Source organism: Poecilia reticulata, linkage group LG8 (assembly GCF_000633615.1).
Source record: "Poecilia reticulata strain Guanapo linkage group LG8, Guppy_female_1.0+MT, whole genome shotgun sequence".
In the NCBI taxonomy this organism is placed as follows: Eukaryota; Metazoa; Chordata; class Actinopteri; order Cyprinodontiformes; family Poeciliidae; genus Poecilia; species Poecilia reticulata.
Window position 1 is genome coordinate 2724308 of NC_024338.1, and position 9540 is coordinate 2733847.

The window sequence follows — 9540 nt, forward strand, 5'->3', positions numbered from 1 at the left end:
GTGGCTAACACGATTACAGTTTAGTAAAAGCTAGCGTGGCTAACACAATTACAGTTCAGTAAAAAGCCTTTTCAGGTGAAATAAAATCTTTAATGTATGTCAGATACGGTACACATTGCATATTGATCTGTTCAGCYAACGTAAGACTGTAACAGACAGGCTTCAGGATGTAGAAGTTGTATCGGTACTGCCATTATGCTGTACTTGGCTAAAACGTTTTTATAATGGATGTGTTTATTATTGACTTAATTTTTTTCATTCACTAAACACAAAGAAAGCAAAGCAATAATACTTACGCAAGCAGACACTTTGTTCTTATTGATCGTATGACGATTGAGCTGCAAATGCCGTTGTGCACAAGCTTTAATCCAAGCAAGGCATTCCGTTTCAGATTTTGGAAATCTGTGAATTTTAGTTCCACAAACATGATCAGGATACCTGACATCACCTGTGCAGATACCCCACTGAAGGAAAACCATTTTTTTTCGAGTCCTGACGCAAAAACTTTCTGTCGGTCTGGTAGTCCACAATGTACATTAGCATGAGTTTGTGAGCCGGTCCCTCATGTGATAGCTGCGCTGTGACGTAAAATGGGTATTAGCCAATGAAAGGCGGACCCTGTGGTAAAGTCCATAGTCCATCGATCCGAACAACAATATCCCTCAGTGCTGAGGCATCTTCTGCTGTTTTGGTTGAGCAAAGTAGGAAGGACAACCGCTCCAAGATGGCCGCCGTATTTCCTGCGCCGGAGCAGCCAATGCGGGGTCTACTCTTATATTATGTCTATGACTATATCCACCTGTTTACATCCATCGCTGAAATTATTGCTAATGACTTAATACATGAACAAACTTATTCATGTGACTTTCATTTAATTTATTACTTAATGGAAACACCATAATTGCAGAATTGTTTTGTTTCAACAATGAATGAATATAAACAAAGATTTGCATACACTTGTAATGGAAATGCAGCTACTAGATAAAAACTACCGACTGTGGTCTGAGTAGCAATGCATAAATAATAAAATTTAACAATTGCCCTTAAATTATGTCCACCTGCTGGTACTTAATCAAATGTATCAGGGTTTTCATGTTGACCTGGAGGATGAATCTGCACTTCATGCCAGACTGGAATGACAATGTCCACTTCAGCCAAAGTTTTGGCTGAGCTGAAATCAGGGAACATTCCTCCAAGTGAAGAGATCAGAAGTGGGCAAGACTCCGTGAACGAGGGGTTTCCAGATCACAGGCTCTCGACGCAGAGAAAATTCTGCAAGCTACAGTGGTGGTTCATCTGCACCAGACGCTAGTCGCGCTAAAAAATGATACTCAGATGTTTATTTTTTTATTCATTTAGTTAAAAATAAAGCTTAGGTCAATTTTTTCCCTCAGTTTCTTTGCTGATAGAGCAGGAAGAACAAACAAAAAAATGTGTGAGGAGACGGCTTCTCTGTCGAAGTAAACCTGACCTGGGCTAGCTGGTCAGGTCAGCTCCAAGAGGAGTCGGCTCTAAGAGGAACTTATTTGATCCCCGCCCACTTCTGAAGCAGCTCTCTGCTCAATGCAAACACAACCTGGGCCGGAGTACAACAGGGCAGGGCCGGAGGGGGCTGGGCCCTGCAGCGACAAAAGGCCTGAGGAGAGAACTGATCTGAGAAGCAGCAAAGAAGACCTGAGGAAGCTGCAAAGATCCAGAGCTAAGGTGGAAGAACCTGTTTGACTAGACAACTATTAGTCAATATATAAATGTAAAATATATATACTTTTATTGTCATTGTTATAATACCAAAATGATATTCAGGCATCACAATGCTGTTACACCCGAATTTCCCCTTTGCAAAAAGTGCAGATAGTACAAGTCGAATCTCATAGAGTGCAATAACAAATAATAGTAATAATAGTTGGCCAAAAGTTCCATATACTTGTATATAATAAACAGTCATGTTTGTAGTTGCTATAAGTCATGTTAGGGACACACCAAACGTGAGGAAGAAGTGTTTTGGTCACAAAAAACAATTGTATATGTCCAGTAGTATGCTGAGCCATGGTGGTGGCTGCATCATGCTGTGGGGATGCTCTTTTTACGATAGATAAAGTTGGTCAGAGAAATCCTGAGGAAAACAAATAGAAAAATCAGTACCTAGGCTTGAGATGGATTCGCTTTTTTTTTTTGTAAGAACAGGAAAAGGCATTCTGACCTAGATCAGGAATGCTGGTAGAGACCAACCTGCAAGCTTACAGCTTGAATATTTTTCTCAAAACTAATATTTAACATTTTTGATTAAATACAATTACATTTATGGCTCTAATATGGCAAAAAACGGTTCTAAAGGTATGAATACTTTTACAGATTAGACAAATAAGTTTGAACATTGGCTAAAAGTTGGATATATGACGACTTAAATGAGCAACACCAATTCATTTTTTTGGAAGTTGGTTGAATTTTTAACCCTTTAGGTCATATCCATCCATCCATTTTCGGTTATTTAAATATCTGACCCAGAACATTAGGAAGAGCAGCGGGGCTCCAAACTGTGTGCAGGTAACTGATATGCTGGTGTATTATCATCCCCATAAGTCTGAGAGGTTCAGCAGCGGAGCTCCTCTGGCTGAGAGAAGCCGAGTCAGCGGCTAACTCTCCTTCAGACCCTCGGTACGAGCTGGGGTTCGGACATACGAAACCAGCAGCGAGCGATCCCAGCTGAAACAAACCCCACATCATATTCCCAGCTTTCCACAGCACCCGCTCCTCACCTTTTGCAGTCCACAGCTGACAGCTCGACACCTGTGCTCCGTGAAAAAGGACGCAGAGAATTCGCTGCTAGGTAACGCGAGGGAGCCCCTGCAGAAGTCTCCGGGAAAGCCCGTAGAAAAAAAAATTAAGTCGCCAGTTTTGAATTTATTACGAATTAAATAAACTGTCTCCGTAGGAGATTTCTGTTAACCACTGGCCGAACTGGACAGTTTACTTCCTGGACCTGCCGAACGACGTGCATTCCACGCTGGCAGCGCTGACGTCACGCCCGCCCCGCAGGATTGGTCAACTGGTAGCAGCTGATAATCACACAGCATATGTGTACTCGCTTAGCTGAACATGGAACTGCAACTATAACCAAACAGTAGCAGTTTTAGTGGAATAATGGGTGAAAAGCAAAACATTGATACAGCATTTAGAGTAATGCTGAGGTCATACGGAGAGAAGGGATGATTCTGAGTCACTGGAGTCTTCTGGGGAAGCTTCCTAAACTTGTAGTGTTGAGGAAACGGTGGAACATGTTTATGGGATTTAGGAAGTATGAGAATCAAACGAGTCATGGAACTGCAGAGTACTTGGAACCGAGTTTCAAGGACAATTTATTTCAGTTAAATAAAGTTGAAGCCTTGAAGGTAAAAAAGACCTTGGTTTTTGAAGACCATTGATCACATTGAGAGACTTAACGAAATGTCATTAAGTGTGATGAATATCTGATGTAGAGCTTTAATGCAACAAATTGGATGCTCCTGCCATAAGATCCTGAGTAAGAAGGACATGGAGCTGTTAAATATGCTGAACAGCAGCTGCCACAGCCTTTAAAATGAAATAGACAATTTTATTGAGAACATGAGCAAAAATGAACCCAGCTTATTTTAAAAATTCTATTTTCCTGAAGGTAAAAATGATGCTTCATTGGCAAGCTTGTTCCGTGGCCTTCTTCACTTTCTTTTAAATTTATAAGATGTGTAATCCCTTGTAAGTCTATGCAAAATGGGCAACATACAAAGGCGCATGACAAAATAAATACATTGAATCAAAAAAAACTAGACAAGTTATGGATGAGTGATGGGGGGAACAGGGTGCAGCTGTGAGGAGACTAAAGAGGCAGGCTGAGGGAAGGAGACTAAAAATCATGAGATAAGCTGAGGAGAACAAAAACAAAATCTATGAAAATGCATAAAGAATAAAATGTAAGTATAAAATAAGAAACTGAATACAGTGGAATGAACCGATATAGTGAGACCAAGAAATATCTAAGAATAAATCTCTTATCTACAGAGCCGTCTGGTGACACGCAGTGGATACAGGAACGACTTTTTTAATTAATTGGTATGACTTAATATTTTATGAGAACAACTTAATTACTGAAACTCCTGACTACTAACCTTTTTCTCCGATGTCACCAGACGGACTCTCTGGGCTCCATACTTGTCTGAAGCTGTATGTGTGTAAAAAAGGAACTTTTTTTACACACATACCTGGTCCTTATGTTTGTCTGAGGACCAGGCAAACATGTAATTTGCCTGGTCCTCAAGGCAAATTACATGTTTTAGAAGTTTCCCTGCTTTAATGTGCCTGATTCAACTGATTGCAGTTCAACAAACGCCTGTTAATCAGTCATCGATTGGAATCAGCTGGAATGAAGCAAGGAAATACCAACCCTGGTGCCTTGAGGACCAGGGTTGGAAACCACAGGAAAAAAAACACTCCAATAAGCCACCACCAGGGAGCGCTGTTGCTTAATGAAGGACTGATTGGGATGTTCAGTTTTTCTCAAGGCTGTACATCAGGGGTCACCAAACGTTTTCCTGTGAGGGCCACATAACTTTTCCCTTCACTGGTGGGGGGCCGGAGTCAGTTTGTAACAGAAAAAGTGTGACGATTGCAGCCTAAATGTAAAATGTTCTTGTTTTCCAGAAAGCACAATCAAATAACCCTGTCTGGGTTCTTCACAGAAAAAATCCAGGAAATAACACTATTTGTTAAATAAACATGTATTTTCCGGAATATAATCGCACGCGCTATAAGCCGCAGATATCTCTGCCGCTCTAGGTTTTCCACAATGATGCAGCAGCAGAGGGGGGCGGACACCCAAAATTTGAGTCATAACAGGTCAATTGAATATCACATTTATTACGGTTGAAAAAGAAAATTTTGCCTAGTTTAGATTTAACTGAGCTGATTACGGTAGTTTCCAAACAGTAACTGGAACAGTAAAAGTGCTGATCCTCCGTGTCTGCTACTAGCATGTGCTAAATGAAAATGGGCGCTTTCTTCTTGCTCTCCATCGCTATGAGTTACAGTAATCATTCAAATCCAAACTTAGGCCCCGTTTACACGACAATGATGCAATGAAAATTGAATTTTTGTTTCGTTTCTGTTAACACATTTACATGAAGACGTTCTAATTACAATCTTTGTTTACAAACGGTACACATCGAAAAAGTGTAATGCTCTCGCCACGCCACTAGTCGGTGCTAGGTTCTTTGAAACTAAGTGTGCATGTGTTGTTTTTTTAAGATCTACTTGAAAGCACGTCGATTCGCGTTTCCCCATCAAGTATTATTCCCCCAGATATTAGAGGAAAACACGCACTATGTGCATCTGATTAGCGCGCAGTTGGAAAAAAAAGTGGGATAACTTTCCTGAAACACGTTGTTTGAGCTTTCACGGTGTCCGTAGTTCTCTAGATAAGAGCGCTTAACAAGCAAGTGCTTGTTATGAGCGCTGAATAAGCACACGTGTATTTTGCCACCTGGGCTGTGCGGAGCGGTGAAGAGACGCAGAGGGAACCATAGACATTATGTCCATGGAGGGAACCGTATCTGATGGGGAAACACAAACTGTAGTAACACCCATAGACATAAGAGTAGATGCTTCATGGACCGCTCTCGCCTATTGTCGCTGACGAGATTTAGGGCGGCCATCTTGGAGCGGTCCACCACTCCACTCAGCGTTATGTGTTCAGCAGGCACAATGACGTATCAGCGCATTTAATCGTTCATAACACGCTTTTTTGTTACTGGAAACCATATTCAAATATCTATCAAAACTACATTTCTAAACAATTGTATTTTTTAAGTATGTTTTTAATATATAGTTCAGCATATTTAAATATGCTTAGTGGCTATAACAATAGAATAGGAATGGAATATTCTGATATTGATGTATGATGAGCATATTACAAAGCCCACAGCCGTTCATAATTTATTTATTAATTTATTTAGTAAGATCAATACATATTTATATAACTATACAAACACAAATAAATAATGATTAATAATGACAAATAAATAATTATTAATACTGAATAATATATATTGGATACATGTTTATATGTATGAATGTATATACATCCATACATATATAGATATATATCTATGTTTTCCAGCCGACGAGTTCTAGCTTCAGTGATTGACCTGAGATTGAGTCCAAAATCCGATGTGAGATTCATCCGTGCTGCAGTGAATCCGTCTCTCTTTATAGATATCTCCCACTTATTCCTCACATCGTGTCTTTATAAAACCTACAAAACAAAAATGGAAGATTTGGGATGTATCTTACTTTTGACAGAGTGAGAGAATTACATATAAATAATAGTCTTTACCACCTGTGTAAACTTTGCTGGTGAATGTTATAACACATAATAAGTTTTATAATGTATGCTACATTGTTTCATTTCTAATGTAGGCTCTTGTGTCAGATAATCTAAGTCAATGTTAGAGAATAATAAATTTTTTTTAGATTTACGGAATCTCAATTATCCTTTATAGTGGGGCTGAACCCCGTATTACACCAAACACTGTAGCTAATATTAGCTGGTATTTTGCCGGTGGACACAAATACAGTAAAGTAATTACCATAGACAACACCAGCATTGTCAGTAGTTTCTTCTTCTGTGGATTGTAGAAAGCAGCTATGTTTTGCGTCATACTATACATAAACTAGGGAGTCCCTGACAAAAAAGATCCATTTACTCTGTTTACAAAACAACGGAGACCAGTACGTTTTAGAAACATTGCACTCTGGAACCTGTTCTCAAACTGTGCCGTTGTCAGAGAAAAAATTCGCCATTTTCGTGTAAACGTACACTACAAACACAACGAAACTCTTCCGTTTTCACCCGAAATTGTTGTCGTGTAAACGGGGCCTTAGTGTGTTACTGTCTAAAAGACAAGTACTTTTAATAAGACAAGTACTTGACAATAAGACAAATACTTTTAATGAAGATACGTGAGTTAAAGACGTTATTAAGTTAATATCAACCACAGAAATTGCTGGACACAAGGTCTCCTTCGCACACATTGCCCAGATCCTTAGACTGTCTCCTCCTGTTTGGCTTCTTCCCTTTAAGTAATCTGATACCAAGTCTTCACCAGGTTGGCTATATGAATCTTACGTTATGAGGATGTAAATCATGTGGACGGCAGACAGTTTTCAGTTAGAAACTTGGGTCAAGATGTGAATTTGAGCCTCTCACTGACAGCGTGTCCTTAGGCAAAAATTGCTGCAAAATCAATCAACCAACCACAAATCAGTCAATTATATTTATAAAGCACCCTTCACGCTAAAAGCAGCTCAAAGGACTGTACAGAATCATAAACAATAAACCCACAAGAAGATACATAAGAGCTTGTATCTACCTGCTCCTTTTTGAATAATGAAAAATGGCATGTCAATGGGCATAATTATTTGGCTTATTAATTTTTTTTCTGTTTTTGTTTCTTGCCTGTTTGAAATAAATAAATATTCCCAACCAAAATAAAGAAAAAACATGGAAAAACACACAAATATTAGGAAAATGTAGCAACTGAACAGAGATTTCTGCCTTTCTGTTATTTTGCCATTGGGCCTACAGCACAAAGAGATTCACAATGAATCACAATAGGTACATGTGTAAAAAAAAAAAAAGCAACAAAAGAAAAGCATGAAAACAAGACCAAAAGGGAAAATTCAGATCATACACCAATCTAATAAAAAGTCAACCTACTTTGAGACCCCAATCAGTAACTGTTTAAAACTCCTTAAAGTCATGCTTGCTCTGTATCGTCTACCAGAAGGCAGCAGTTCAAACAGATGCGAATCAGGATGGATGACATCTCTAGTAACTTTTTTTTGTCTCGGACAAAATACGGTTGTTAGTGTTGTCCAAGGAGGAAGCAAGAGGACATCCAACAATTCTTTTCTCAGACTTGATGATGATCCAGTTCAGTAGTATTAAGCTGCTTGTCCGGTGCCAGATGACCTCAGGGTCTAAGTTAATAGCAGCTTTGCGAGACAGGATGGCGCAAGATTGCTAAGACATTTAAAAACCACTAAAAGAAACTTAAAATAATTCCTGAGACGTACAGGGAGCCAGTGCAATGATTTTAAAACAGATGAGTTTGTCTTCTGGTCTTGGTTAGCACAGGAGCAGCAGAGTTTTGTAATAGGTGAAAGCTGGACAGATTGTTTTTAGGGAAACCAGAAAGCCGGTGTCTTAACAGCTAGAAATAAAAACATACAGTCTCAGTATTAGCCAGAGGGAGAAGAGAGGAGACTGGCTATACTTTTTACATGATGTAATCAGATACACTGTGTCTACTCTCACACTCTTATTGGTCCTTGCATTGATGCCTGCTGAATTTTGAGCATAAGTTCCCCATTCAGCAGTTTTGATCATCCATCCATTTTCTGTACACCCTTGTCCCTAGTAGGGCCAGGAGGGGTGCTGGTGCCTATCTCCAGCCAGAAAGGGGGTACACCCAGTACTGGTTGCTAGCCTGTCTCAGTGGTTCTTATCAAAATGCTCCAATCATAACTTTGCTTCAAAGTGGATTAGTGTTGTCAGTATAAACACCAGTGATGGAATGGAAAGAAGCAAAATAACTTTTTGGCTGTACTTAAGTACACGTGTCATGTATTTGTTCTTTAAACAGTAGATTTAACGATGGGTACTTTTGACTTGTACTCCACTACTTTTTACATTCAGAATCTGTATTTTCTACTCCGCTACATTTCTATTATGTGTTGCATGTTGCTTTACATGTTACATTCATGTCACATTGCATTTTTTTTGTTTTATTAATTTGAAATTAATTAACGACTTATTATTAAAGGTTAACTTGCTAACTTGTTTGCCTGCTATTCAAAAAAACGCTTGAAAAGTCTTTTGAAAGTCAAAAATTTTTTGACTTTTGAAACTCAGAAATTTCTAAGTTTTTTAAGTTTGAGTCTAAGTTTTTTTCTAGAATATTTTTGAGATGAATCTCAAAATTTCAGAGTTTTTTGGTAGAAATGTACTCCTTTATATTTAGAAACTAAATCTATCTACGCTGGTCCTAATACGCTGTCGTACATTTCTTCCACCCTTTCATTTCTACCACCTCCCGTGACACACACAGAACACAGATCCATATCTACGAGTCACACAGATGAGGGAAAGCTACTGTGACATTAATCCTCTCTAGCTCAGAGCTACAGGACTAATGAGAGGCCCCTGACCCTCGCTACCATCAGGAGAGTGTGTGAGAAGGAATCTTCCAAACAGAGACATTACAGTGGCTGCATGTTGCTGCTGACTGTGGGTGTTCAGTTAGCTATTCTGTTCATCTAACCTGCTGTCTCACTCATCCCTAATCTCTGCTTGTGATGGGCTTGATAGTTCCCAGTGGTGCATTTGTGTTTACATAAAAGTGTGAGTGAGACGACAATTGAGTGTGTTTCTCAGTGTGCGCGTGTGTTTGGATGTGTGTGTGTGTGTGTGTGTGTGTGTGCGTGTGTGCGTGTGTGTGTGTGTGTGTG

The 9540-nt window shown here is 39.3% G+C and overlaps 1 protein-coding gene across 1 annotated transcript in view; it reads right to left on the reverse strand.

The window, feature by feature from the left end:
* Positions 1 to 2995, reverse strand: part of pdxdc1 (pyridoxal-dependent decarboxylase domain containing 1) — a 28711-nt gene extending 25716 nt beyond the window's left edge. Inside the window, exon 1 of the mRNA XM_008415030.2 lies at positions 2757 to 2995. The gene's annotated coding sequence lies outside the window, so the exon portion shown is untranslated. The remainder of the gene's footprint in view (positions 1 to 2756) is intronic.
* Positions 2996 to 9540: the final 6545 nt, after the last annotated feature.